Source organism: Schistocerca nitens, chromosome 1, assembly GCF_023898315.1.
Source record: "Schistocerca nitens isolate TAMUIC-IGC-003100 chromosome 1, iqSchNite1.1, whole genome shotgun sequence".
Taxonomy (NCBI): Eukaryota; Metazoa; Arthropoda; class Insecta; order Orthoptera; family Acrididae; genus Schistocerca; species Schistocerca nitens.
In genome coordinates, this window is record NC_064614.1 from 195,825,207 (window position 1) to 195,839,819 (window position 14,613).

General features: G+C 44.8%; 1 protein-coding gene across 1 annotated transcript in view; it reads right to left on the reverse strand.

Moving 5' to 3' along the window:
* LOC126245396 (titin-like) overlaps nt 1–12,994 on the reverse strand; it is a 518,589-nt gene extending 505,595 nt beyond the window's left edge. Inside the window, exon 1 of the mRNA XM_049948312.1 lies at nt 12,890–12,994. The gene's annotated coding sequence lies outside the window, so the exon portion shown is untranslated. The remainder of the gene's footprint in view (nt 1–12,889) is intronic.
* Nucleotides 12,995–14,613: the final 1,619 nt, after the last annotated feature.

Here is a 14,613-nt window from a genome sequence, read left to right on the forward strand (position 1 = left end):
ATATTGCAGGAGCGACAGCTGTGTGCGGACGGCCGGCGCGAGGAAGATCGGACAGGTGTGCGTGACCTTGTTGCTACGATCACAGACGCCTCTCCCAACGATCCAGCGTGATTTTATTCACTGACAGGTCTCCGTAGACATTGTGCAAGCGCCTATGAATATCTGTGATGCTCTGGTTTGCTGTCAAATGAAACTCACTGACAGTTCTCTGCATGAAACGCACCTATGTTATAGACGCCATTTTGAAAGCTTCAAATAGCGCCGCCACCTATCGAAACGTCATAAAACTATAGGGACTGAAGCAGGAATAGTCTACGATGTCCCGCAAAAAATTCCACATTTTTTCGACCGAAACTGACCTAGAAAAACCTGTGTTGCATTACTTACTGGACGCTCCTCTTACAAATAAATGCGCACTCTATACTACTTCTACTGTGCCTTGTTCAGTCCTTTCTCATAGATCCTACTGTCAAGAATTCTTTTCCAGAGCAGTCAAATTATGTACTGCAAAATCTGCAGTTGAATAGCTTCCCGGGCAACGATGAACCTACAGGGTGTTTCAAAAATGACCGGTATATTTGAAACGGCAATAAAAACTAAACGAGCAGCGATAGAAACACACCGTTTGTTGCAATATGCTTGGGACAACAGTACATTTTCAGGCAGACAAACTTTCGAAATTACAGTAGTTACAATTTTCAACAACAGATGGCGCTGCGGTCGGGGAAACTCTATAGTACGATATTTTCCACATATCCACCATGCGTAGCAATAATATGGCGTAGTCTCTGAATGAAATTACCCGAAACCTTTGACAACGTGTCTGGCGGAATGGCTTCACATGCAGATGAGATGTACTGCTTCAGCTGTTCAATTGTTTCTGGATTCTGGCGGTACACCTGGTCTTTCAAGTGTCCCCACAGAAAGAAGTCACAGGGGTTCATGTCTGGCGAATAGGGAGGCCAATCCACGCCGCCTCCTGTATGTTTCGGATAGCCCAAAGCAATCACACGATCATCGAAATATTCATTCAGGAAATTAAAGACGTCGGCCGTGCGATGTGGCCGGGCACCATCTTGCATAAACCACGAGGTGTTCGCAGTGTCGTGTAAGGCAGTTTGTACCGCCACAAATTCACGAAGAATGTCCAGATAGCGTGATGCAGTAATCGTTTCGGATCTGAAAAATGGGCCAATGATTCCTTTGGAAGAAATGGCGGCCCAGACCAGTACTTTTTGAGGATGCAGGGACGATGGGACTGCAACATGGGGCTTTTCGGTTCCCCATATGCGCCAGTTCTGTTTATTGACGAAGCCGTCCAGGTAAAAATAAGCTTCGTCAGTAAACCAAATGCTGCCCACATGCATATCGCCGTCATCAATCCTGTGCACTATATCGTTAGCGAATGTCTCTCGTGCAGCAATGGTAGCGGCGCTGAGGGGTTGCCGCGTTTGAATTTTGTATGGATAGAGGTGTAAACTCTGGCGCATGAGACGATACGTGGACGTTGGCGTCATTTGGACCGCAGCTGCAACACGGCGAACGGAAACCCGAGGCCGCTGTTGGATCACCTGCTGCACTAGCTGCGCGTTGCCCTCTGTGGTTGCCGTACGCGGTCGCCCTACCTTTCCAGCACGTTCATCCGTCACGTTCCCAGTCCGTTGAAATTTTTCAAACAGATCCTTTATTGTATCGCTTTTCGGTCCTTTGGTTACATTAAACCTCCGTTGAAAACTTCGTCTTGTTGCAACAACACTGTGTTCTAGGCGGTGGAATTCCAACACCAGAAAAATCCTCTGTTCTAAGGAATAAACCATGTTGTCCACAGCACACTTGCACGTTGTGAACAGCACACGCTTACAGCAGAAAGACGACGTACAGGATGGCGCACCCACAGACTGTGTTGTCTTCTATATCTTTCACATCACTTGCAGCGCCATCTGTTGTTGAAAATTGTAACTACTGTAATTTCGAAAGTTTGTCCGCCTGAAAATGTACTGTTGTCCCAAGCATATTGCGACAAACGGTGTATTTCTATCGCTGCTCGTTTAGGTTTTATTGCCGTTTCAAATATACCGGTCATTTTTGAAACACCCTGTAGATACTTTTGTTTCTTCTCGTTCGATGGTTGTGTCGGGAAGTGCCATAATTTGCATGATATTTAATTATGATCATTTCATAGCCATTTTCACCCAATACACGTTCGAGATAACTCTACTGTGAATGTGATGGAACATCAGTAGCAGATATCAATCACAAATTTTTCGAATTTAAACTGTATGCAAATCATCAAATCGATTTCAGTCGATAACTAATCAGATGTCATCAACCATTATCAACTGCTGTAGCAACTCTCCTTCGTCAAAGTAATGTATTAGCTTTAAAATTAATTTTGAAATGTTTTAGATAAACGTAACGTTACTCTGTGGAGTTCCAAAACCGTGAAACGGCTGCATGGCGATCAGGCCACAGTCGCAATAAATAAAGATAAACGAAAACATCTACGTAAAGTGAAGCTTCGATAATACAGACCACAAAATGGAAACATGTTAATAGTCATTTCAGAGAGATAATATAATATGTAAGAATATACATAGAGAATCAAAATAAATACACTATAATGAATAAAGTAAATGAACAAAGTAAGCTCTGAAGCTATCATGTAACCCACCTGCGATTGAACCGACTCCTTTTTTATGTTTAGATATATCTGAAATGTTTTGCATCAAACCAAAATGAGTTCCAGCAGTCATAATTGCACTTGCATAATTTGTTTTCCGATCTTGAGCACAAATATTTTACTAATTTCCTGGAAAGTGTCATACATTGGTCACCTTCAAAAAGACATGAATTAGACTGATACAAGTATATCGTCAATATTGTTGGTACAGAAAATAATTTAAAGGTCGGAGAAATTTACGTACTGGCTGGAGAGCACGAGAAAGTGCAAGGAACGATCGACGCCGAAGGGGGCTATTAGTGTAACCAATGAACAAGGACAGCGATCCTGATCTGATGGTTTTGGTCTGAGACGTTCAGCCCTTAGATAACACACAATTATTCACAGTGGATGTCAGTTTCCAGTTCATCCAACGATAGTTTCATTACATTACAATTAATTTGTGGAACAGAACAGTGTTGAATGTCCTACCGAAATCGCATATAATATCAGTATCGTCACGACTTAACTCTAGTCTTATTTTTTCAACACGAGGACGATACCCGGCGTCATTCCCGTAAATTATTTTTAACATTCGATGCGCCAAAGGAACTGACGATTTATCTGTTAAAAAATATGCAACCAGTCTTTTTTTAAAGTTTTTTATACGATTTATACCACCATAAACATGTATTCGAGCCACTGCAGGCTCATCAACATACGAGAACATTATGCTGTGGGCTAAGTATAGCTAGATGTTGTGCTGATACTGCTGGCGAGAATGACGGAAATTAGTAATTGGTTTATGAAATTGAATTTTGTTATGTTTTAGGTACTTACAGTGCACTGCATTCTGGTATCCATATCAAATCCGTTCCTATAAAGTACATTATCAAGCTATGTAGACAAATATACAGCACTTAGCTGCACTTGATTTTACACTGATTCACGGAGAGTAAACCCTGGATGTTTTTACAAAGAATGTTGATATGATAGATATTACACTTTATAACATCTTTGGCTTTCGCATGAGATACATTGCATCACAATACAAATACACTCCTGGAAATGGAAAAAAGAACACATTGACACCGGTGTGTCAGACCCACCATACTTGTTCCGGACACTGCGAGAGGGCTGTACAAGCAATGATCACACGCACGGCACAGCGGACACACCAGGACCCGCGGTGTTGGCCGTCGAATGGCGCTAGCTGCGCAGCATTTGTGCACCGCCGCCGTCAGTGTCAGCCAGTTTGCCGTGGCATACGGAGCTCCATCGCAGTCTTTAACACTGGAAGCATGCCGCGACAGCATGGACGTGAACCGTATGTGCAGTTGACGGACTTTGAGCGAGGGCGTATAGTGGGCATGCGGGAGGCCGGGTGGACGTACCGCCGAATTGCTCAACACGTGGGGCGTGAGGTCTCCACAGTACATCGATGTTGTCGCCAGTGGTCGGCGGAAGGTGCACGTGCCCGTCGACCTGGGACCGGACCGCAGCGACGCACGGATGCACGCCAAGACCGTAGGATCCTACGCAGTGCCGTAGGGGACCGCACCGCCACTTCCCAGCAAATTAGGGACACTGTTGCTCCTGGGGTATCGGCGAGGACCATTCGCAACCGTCTCCATGAAGCTGGGCTACGGTCCCGCACACCGTTAGGCCGTCTTCCGCTCACGCCCCAACATCGTGCAGCCCGCCTCCAGTGGTGTCGCGACAGGCGTGAATGGAGGGACGAATGGAGACGTGTCGTCTTCAGCGATGAGAGTCGCTTCTGCCTTGGTGCCAATGATGGTCGTATGCGTGTTTGGCGCCGTGCAGGTGAGCGCCACAATCAGGACCGCTTACGACCGAGGCACACAGGGCCAACACCCGGCATCATGGTGTGGGGAGCGATCTCCTACACTGGCCGTACACCACTGGTGATCGTCGAGGGGACACTGAATAGTGCACGGTACATCCAAACCGTCATCGAACCCATCGTTCTACCATTCCTAGACCGGCAAGGGAACTTGCTGTTCCAACAGGACAATGCACGTCCGCATGTATCCCGTGCCACCCAACGTGCTCTAGAAGGTGTAAGTCAACTACCCTGGCCAGCAAGATCTCCGGATCTGTCCCCCATTGAGCATGTTTGGGACTGGATGAAGCGTCGTCTCACGCGGTCTGCACGTCCAGCACGAACGCTGGTCCAACTGAGGCGCCAGGTGGAAATGGCATGGCAAGCCGTTCCACAGGACTACATCCAGCATCTCTACGATCGTCTCCATGGGAGAATAGCAGCCTGCATTGCTGCGAAAGGTGGATATACACTGTACTAGTGCCGACATTGTGCATGCTCTGTTGCCTGTGTCTATGTGCCTGTGGTTCTGTCAGTGTGATCATGTGATGTATCTGACCCCAGGAATGTGTCAATAAAGTTTCCCCTTCCTGGGACAATGAATTCACGGTGTTCTTATTTATATTTCCAGGAGTGTATTACTAGTACAGATGTTATATTTAAGTAAATTTTGCTAGCTGCCGGAGTGTTTTTCTATTGGCAATATAAATGTAATATATGCTAAAAGTTATAGAAGAGGTAAACAAATAGAGTGGAATATTTTCTACGTATTTGAAAATTTTTTATAAGTTACAGAATGCCATAATTGTTTTATGACAAGGATAACAGAATTTATGCAGGAGGATGAATATGTGTTATCCAGAATGAGATTTTCACTCTGCAGCGGAGTGTGCGCTGATATGAAACTTCCTGGCAGATTAAACTGTGTGCCCGACCGAGACTCGAACTCGGGACCTTTGTCTTTCGCGGGCAAGTGCTCTACTATCTGAGCTACCGAAGCACGACTCACGCCCGGTCTCACAGCTTCACTTCTGCCAGTATCTCGTCTCCTACCTTCCAAACTTTACAGAAGGTCTCCTGCGAATATGTGCGAATATGTGTTATTAATGCCATATCTGGTGTTTTGTTGCCAGGATGTCTTGGAAATTCTGGAAGGAAATATTGTCACTGAAATCACCAACATGGAACCCTTGTAATAAAAGAAGATAGAAGCTACACAGCAGTTATCATGTACCAAAGAGACTACATGAAATAGACTGAGCCTTGAGCAGCCGCTGGTGAAGTATCAGTGCAACAGTAGTGCAGCAGCAGTGCAGTAGCGAGTCGCATATTTAGCTTTCATATTTGTTTTGTAGTTTGATTCTTAATTTCTTTCCGAGTGTTTGTGCGCTTGCATATTTTATTACATAAAATCCCTGCGTATTCTCGTATTTCAGACGAGTAATATTGCTTATTGATAGCTGTAGAGTATAAATTCGCGGAGTCGTTAGATATTAGCAGTAGAATGGGTAGAGTGTGTGCGTGCTGTGTGCAGGCGCATGAGGAGCTGGCCGCGGTTCGCGAGCAGCTAAGCGTGCTGTTGGCCACGGTCAGCCGCCTTCAGGCTGCTGCCTCGAGGTGCAGCGACGGCGGAGGGTCTGGCGCGTCGCTTGAGACACACCAGGTGTCGCTTGCTGCGTCCGCTGACTCAGCCGCCGAGGCACCTTCCAGTGTACCCGGCGTGTTGGGGCCGCCCTCACCTCGCGGTGAGTGGCGGACTGCAACGCGTTCGCGTCGCTCGAGGCGGAGGGTCAATGTGGAGGCTGTCCGGCTGGCCTCGCCCGTTCATCCTGTCAGTGGGCAGGTGGCCGCTCCTTTACCAGGGCCCGAGCAGGCACACGGGGGCAAAGGCCTGCTGGTTATTGGGAGCTCCAACGTTAGGCGGGTGATGGAGCCCCTTAGGGAAATAGCGTACAGGGCTGGAAAGAATTGCACACTCGGTTTGTCTGCCGGGGGGCCTCATCCAAGGTATGGAGGCAGCCTTGCCTGCGGCTATCGAGCGTACGGGGTGCAGTCGTCTGCAAATAGTTGCTCACGTCGGCACCAATGATGCCTGTCGCTTGGGTTCTGAGGCGATCCTCAGTTCGTACAGGCGGCTGGCGGATTTGGTGAAGACCGCTGGCCTCACACGCGGGGTGCAAGCAGAGCTCTCTATTTGCTGCATCGTTCCCAGAGTGGATCGGGGTCCTTTGGTTTGGAGCCGAGTGGAGGGTCTCAACCAGAGGCTTCGTCGACTCTGTGACGGTCTCCGCTGCAGATTTGTAGACTTGGGGAATTGTAGGACGCCCCTAGATAGGTCAGGGGTGCACTACACAAAGGAAGCGGCTACTCGGGTAGCAGAGTACTTGTGGCGTGCACATGGTTTTTTTTAGGCTAGGCAGTAGCGCGAGGTGTCCTGATGAACACTCACCATTCGACGTGCAGGCAGGGAAATCAGGACGAGCTCAGTGTAAAGACACTTCAGCTATCAAGATATTAGCAGTAAATTTTCAGAACGTTCGGAATAGAGTTCCTGAATTTACTTCCCTCCAGGAAGAGTGTGGCGCGCAAATTATTCTCGGGATTGAGACCTGGCTGAACCCTGAGATAGGAATGTCGTAAATATTTAGTGAGGGTTGGAATATTTATCGGAAAGACAGCTTAGACACCGTAGGAGCCGGCCGGTGTGACCGAGCGGATTTAGGCACTTCAGTCTGGACCGCTACGGTCGCAGGTTCGAATCCTGCCTCGGGCGTGGATGTGTGTGATGTCCTTAGGTTAGTTAGGTTTAAGCAGTTCTAAATTCTAGGGGACTGATGACCTCAGATGTTAAGTCCCATAGTGCTCCGAGCCATTTGAACCAACACCGTAGGAGGAGGTGTCTTCATTGCAGTTGACAAAAATATTGTGTCTACTGAGGTCGAAGTAGAGTGTGATTGTGAAGTTATCTGGACACGTTTAACAGGGCTAGGAGAAATAAACTTAATTGTTGGGTGTTATTACCGGCCACCAGGTTCCACCGTGACAGTTCTAGGATCATTCAAAGGGAGTCTACACTCTGTATCGCAGAAGTACCCAATCATGCTATACTAGTCGGAGGCGACTTCAACCTACCTAGTATAGACTGGGATGTCTATGGATTCATTACAGGTGGTACAGACAAGCCGTCGTGTGAATTATTTTTGAACACATTACCCGAAAACTGTCTTGAGCAGCTAAATCGACAGCCAACGCGTAATGGAAATATTTTAGATCTGCAGTACAATTTTACTGCCGCCAACTTACATTTCGCGGAAAGACCACAAATATAAGATTAGGGCTCGTACAGAGGAATATAGGCAGTCATTTTTCCCTCGTTCTGTTTGGGAGTGGAACAAGGAGAGAAGATGCTAGTTGTGGTACGAGGTACCCTCCGCCACGCACCGTATGGTGGATTGCGCAGTATGTATGTAGATGTAGATGTAGACAATAACAAAACATTTGATTTTTTTTCAGTCTAACAATATCACCGAACTACGAACAGATTCCACCCAAAAGTACCAAGAGAAGCTGAAAAGACTACTTAAAAACTGCAATTTTCTACTGACCAGTAATGAAGCTCAGTATTGTGTTGTAATGAATCCACAGGCACCTAGGTTAAAATCCCAGCCTAAGATCCACGAAAGTGGTTGTGTCGTTTGTCCACTTGTAAATACTGTAAACAGCCCAGGATGCAAAATTACCAGAAAACTTCGTAATATACTGAAGAAAAATTACGTCTTTGAAAATAGCTTTTCAATTAACAATAGTTTTGAGTTAATCAACAACATTAAGGATCTAACAGTGTCAGACACAACAACATTTGCCTGCTTTGAAATAACACTGATATCCTGTAGAAAGACACTCTCACAATAATATAGAAGAATCTAATCAAATACAAAAAGCTAAGCAACCCGGAAATCTATGAAATCTTGATGTCGCTTGATGTAATCCTCTCACATAATTACTTTTCATTCAATGGCAAATTTTACATGCAAAACACCTGTCTGGCAATGGGTAGCAGGCTTCCTGGCTTGCTTGCTGGAATATTTGTAAATCATCTGGAACAAGAATTCTTCTTAACGTACTCACAAAATTATGTATTGTAAAATATATGTGGATGACACAATAATACTTTTCAATGGTGCAAAAGACGAACTAAATAACCCACTAGATGAAATGAATAAAATTCACCCAAATATCGAATTCACAGTTGGGCACGAGACCACTGAAGGAATTAATTTCCTTGACATGACTGTTTCCACTCGAAATAACAAGCACACTTTTCAAATATACAGAAAACTGACTACCAGTGATGTTGCCATTAACTATACCTCATGCCACAGGAATCAACACAAACTGCTTTCTTCAGGTCGTCTGCAAACTGTATGCTACGCACCCCTATCAGTGAAGAAGGCGCATGTAAAGAAATGAACATACTTAAATCTATAGCCCAAAAGAATGGTTATAACACCTCTTTGATGTAGACCCTAGTTGAAAAAATTCAAAGTAAACCACCATCACCATTACAGGTTAAGAAAAAAATGCTAAAATTTGTCTCTCTTCCATTCCTTGGTAAAGTGCCATCTAAATTTGAAAATCTTTTCAGACCACACAGCATAAAAATATCCTTCCACACTGACAATAAACTACAAAATGAAACTGATCACAATAATAATCTGACACTCCACTCCTTTTCTCTATCGTCAGACATCAGCGAAAACACCCTGTGAGTGTGTTAGCGTCTATAGAATAAATGACTGGGGTAAAGAACTGACTCTTATTCTATGACAGAGCGCAACGGTGTTAATCTGCACACAAGTTGTTTTTAATTCAAGATTATTGCCAAAGAAGTACATGAATTTACATAGGTTGTAACCTGACAATATTAGGACAGTTGTCAAGACAACGCATTACGTCCTGTTTAATTGAAATAACACGACACTGAACACAACAATATCAAATTTTAACCAGAAGGTTCTCTACAAAATTATTCTTACTACTACATCGTGAAGTTGGCCAATATTACGATAAATCATCCAGTTCTGTTTCTAAGTTCGGTACTATTTAGGATGACAATTAAGTTGCTCGAGATCACAGTGGACGCAAGCTGGTGAGCCAACAAGTTTACACCTCTGCTAGTGGTATCTACCGTAGCTGCGATGAGCTGTCTCATACCTAGTCTTGAAATATGGCGATATGCACGTGCATGGATGGAGCATCGTGCATATTACAATGCCCTCTCAGTTCTCGCAAGAACAATTAACTACATGGCTGTTTCGTTTCTCCACTGTTGAAGCTCAACGACACTACAGCTAATATACAGGGCTATTACAAATGATTGAAGCGATTTCATAAATTCACTGTAGCTCCATTCATTGACATACGGTCACGACACACTACAGATACGTAGAAAAACTCATAAAGTTTTGTTCGGCTGAAGCCGCACTTCAGGTTTCTGCCGCCAGAGCGCTCGAGAGCGCAGTGAGACAAAATGGCGACAGGAGCCGAGAAAGCGTATGTCGTGCTTGAAATGCACTCACATCAGTCAGTCACAACAGTGCAACGACACTTCAGGACGAAGTTCAACAAAGATCCACCAACTGCTAACTCCATTCGGCGATGGTATGCGCAGTTTAAAGCTTCTGGATGCCTCTGTAAGGGGAAATCAACGGGTCGGCCTGCAGTGAGCGAAGAAACGGTTGAACGCGTGCGGGCAAGTTTCACGCGTAGCCCGCGGAAGTCGACGAATAAAACAAGCAGGGAGCTATACGTACCACAGCCGACGGTTTGGAAAATCTTACGGACACCCAATGACAAAGTCAAACGCTTTGAATTTTCGGCGCGGTTGCAACAGCTCATGGAAGAGGGTGCGTTCAGTGCGAAACTTGTTTTCAGTGATGAAGCAACAGTTTTTCTTAATGGTGAAGTGAACAGACACAATGTGCGAATCTGGGCGTTAGAGAATCCTCACGCATTCGTGCAGCAAATTCGCAATTCACCAAAAGTTAACGTGTTTTGTGCAATATCACGGTTTAAAGTTTACAGCCCCTTTTTCTTCTGAGAAAAAAACGTTACAAGACACGTGTATCTGGACATGCTGGAAAATTGGCTCATGCCACAACTGGAGACCGACAGCGCCGACTTCATGTTTCAACAGGATGGTGCTCCACCGCACTTCCATCATGATGTTCGGCATTTCTTAAACAGGAGATTGGAAAACCGATGGATCGGTCGTGGTGGAGATCATGATCAGCAATTCATGTCATGGCCTCCACGCTCTCCCGACTTAATCCCATGCGATTTCTTTCTGTGGGGTTATGTAAAAGATTCAGTGTTTAAACTTCCTCTACCAAGAAATGTGCCAGAACTGCGAGCTCGCATCAACGATGCTTTCGAACTCGTTGATGGGGACATGCTGCGCCGAGTGTGGGAGGAACTTGATTATCGGCTTGATGTCTGCCGAATCACTAAAGGGGCACATATCGAACATTTGTGAATGCCTAAAAAAACTTTTTGAGTTTTTGTATGTGTGTGCAAAGCATTGTGAAAATATCTCAAATAATAAAGTTATTGTAGAGCTGTGAAATCGCTTCAATCATTTGTAATAACCCTGTATAGCTGAATGTCAGCTGAAGTGAACGCAGTGTACACTCAAAATTCCTCCTTTGTATCGTATAGAGTGTGATGCACCCTGTTCTGCACTTGACGCTGTTTCAGAGGAGAGTCCCCGAAATTTTCGGTGTTGTGTCTCTCGTAGCAAAATGGTTCCCCACCTGGATCCTTTTGTGCTCCGTGTCACAGCTTTTTCCGACCAATAGGAGCGTTCCTTTCATCTTGTGGAAACTATCTCTACCAATCGCAAAGGGCCTCCCATCAAACTGCGTCGAAATTTTGGCACCTTACTTCTTCCTAGTTCATGTCAGCCAATCGGACATTTTGTGCCCGTTCCAGATGCCTAAAAGTTACACACGTACATCGTGAGCGTACCACACGCAGTTCACATGATCGACTGTGCCGCTGGTCTGTTTGTTTCCATCTGGGAATTCCCCTGCACAGTTTTCTAAAGATTCTCTTTTACCATGCCACTGGCTCGCTACCTGCCCTCTTCGATGAGTCACTTGGCCCATTCGTTGTCCCTCGCCCACGGGTCGCTTTAGGAGCGTTCCGTTGTACTTGGCCTATGATGTCGCCATTCGCATCTGCTCCCAAACGAAACGTTTCCTCCAGCAGCTTGTTTCACCTTTTGCTCATTGACATGCAGGATTTAGGTTCAGTGTGTTAATACTGTTGATTGAGTGTCATCCCTTTGAATTGCATACTGTACATTTTAATAGGCAAATCTGCTCAATTTTACCAAAGTATGTCAGGTGACATATTCACCTTCGGTCTAGCGGTTCTAGGCGCTCAGTCCGGAACCGCGCGACTGCTACGGTCGCAGGTTCGAATCCTGCCTCGGGCATGGATGTGTGTGATGTCTTTAGGTTAGGTTTAAGTAGTTCTAAGTTCTAGGGGACTGATGACTACAGATGTTTAGTCCCATAGTGCTCAGAGCCATTTGAACCATTTTGAACCATTCACCTTCCTGTTACGGTGTATAAAACCTCTCAAGTAAGGCGCGAAATTGACATTGATTTAATCTGCCACCTTACAAATACACTGGAGATGGCATAAAAATTCTGGCATATACAAACTCACATGCTCCTGTTCTTGATTCCGGATAGGTCAAAAAGGAAGAAATTTTGCAACTCACTACAAAGAACATATAGGCGCCCTTCGACTCAAAAACGTAAATAAGTCCAGCTTTGCATCACATGTTGCTCATCATGAACACATTGTTGGTGAAACCAATGATAGTCTGTGCTGCATATTGCATAGACAGGAATACAGATGGACCTCATTGAACAAATTAAATCACCTCAAAAAATCATTGATGTGATACTGTGTACTGTAAGTACCTAAAACATAAAAACTTCCGGTTTCATAAACGTTTCGTCACCGATTACTAAATTTCCGACATTTTCGCCAGCAGCAGCAGCACAGAATCTAGCTACACATGGTCCACAGCATACTGTTCTTGTAGCACCTTCATCTGTTGATGAGTCTGCTGTGGCTAGAAAAAATATTTATGGTAGAATAAATCGTATCAAAAAGCTTAAAAAAACGACTGGTTGCATATCTATTAACAGATAAATCGCCAATTATAACATAGTCGCAGTGCGTCATCCACAATGGATATACTGAAAAAAAGGCCCCAGAGGAAGTTGAAGCACAGAAAAATTTTTTCGTTCGCGTATTCATTATGGTAGCCATTCATTATATGTTCTTTTATGGATTTAACTACATTTTACCTCCCACTTTTCTTTGCAGCCAGAGTACTTTGCTTCTAATTGCAGCACTAACAGCGGTGGTGGTAAATTAAAAGCGTTACAGCCGGTCAACTGTTCCGCCGCCAGCGCTGAGATAAACCCTCCGGCGCCGCACTTGTGCGGCGCATTAGCAGTGCAACGTGTTTACGAGAAGGCAGCAGCTCCAGAGGTCACCGCTGCGTTGACAAATGCAGCAACGTACCGCGCAGCACGAGCCGCTTATCACGGCTGACGGAGATGACCCGCGAGGCTGTTTAACCAATAACACCCAATAAATTTATGAATTCAGATAATGAATGTGATTTAAACACGCTGGTGTGGATGTGTAAAGCTTAAGGACGAAAGTAACTTTCGCATGATTCGTCACTGCCAAGTAACATAGCTCTATAAAACTTGGTACCACGCATAGAAAGAACTGCTACAGTATACACTGATGTGCCAAAAGTAATGGGATGCCTCCTAATATCATGCTGGACCCCATTAAGCTGGCGTAGTTCAGCACCTCGACGTGGCAGTTGTTGGAAGTCTCCTGCAGAAATACTGAGCCGTGCTGCTTTTATAGACGTCCAGAACTGCGACAATGTTGCCGGTGCAGGATTTCGTGCACGAACTGACTGATACGTCACAACAAGGATTGAGATAATTTTAAGGAAAAACACATGGAAGGTGGAATCACGTATTTCGTCATTTGCCATTTCATTAAATACACTTTGTTGTTTAACAGCAATTATTATCATTAGGAATTAAAAACGTTGTCAAAAAGAATAACAACGTTCACAGTAATTTAAAGAACTTGAACAATATCAATTCATTGATAACAAACTTTAACACATTATACCGTTTAGAGCCGGCCGAAGTGGCCGCGCGGTTCTGGCGCTGCAGTCTGGAAACGCGAGACCGCTACGGTCGCAGGTTCGTTCCTGCCTCGGGCATGGATGTGTGTGATGTCCTTAGGTTAGTTAGGTTTAACTAGTTCTAAGTTCTAGGGGACTAATGACCTCAGCCGTTGAGTCCCATAGTGCTCAGAGCCATTTGAACCATTTCATACCGTTTAGAACAGGGCTTGATACCAGGAACATACAGTTCCCAAATACAAGTAAGAAGTCACACAAAAACTAGGTTGTGGCTGCAAGCTCGTTCAAGAAACTGAGTCTTATCAATAAAGTGAATTACAAATGACTACCACTAAAGGTACTAACAATTTCCAAGCAGACAACGCCCACCCGAAATACAAAAATGGTTCAAATGGCTCTAAGCACTATGGGACGTAACATCTGAGGTCATCAGTCGCCTAGCCTTAGAGCTACTTAAACCTAACTATCCTAAGGACATCACGCACATCCATGCCCGAGGCAGGATTCGAACCTGCGGCCGTAGCAGCAGCGCGGTTCCGGACTGAAGCCCCAAAATACAGAAAGGATAGCAAGTCACGCCACTGGTTGTGGCTCTTGGAAAGTCCTTAACAATCTATAAATCTTAATAAAATCCTTTAAGCAATAAAATGCACAATACCCCAAAGTACAAGAAAAGCTGGGAAGGGATACAAGTGAAATGTGACTCCCAGCTGGTACACACCACCAGAAACATTACAGATTACCCTTAAATAAATATACAATTCACCAAAATGCAAGATAAGCTGGGAAGATATGCAATTTAAATGTGACTCCCAACTGGTACACACCAGCAAAAATATTAACAACGACCCT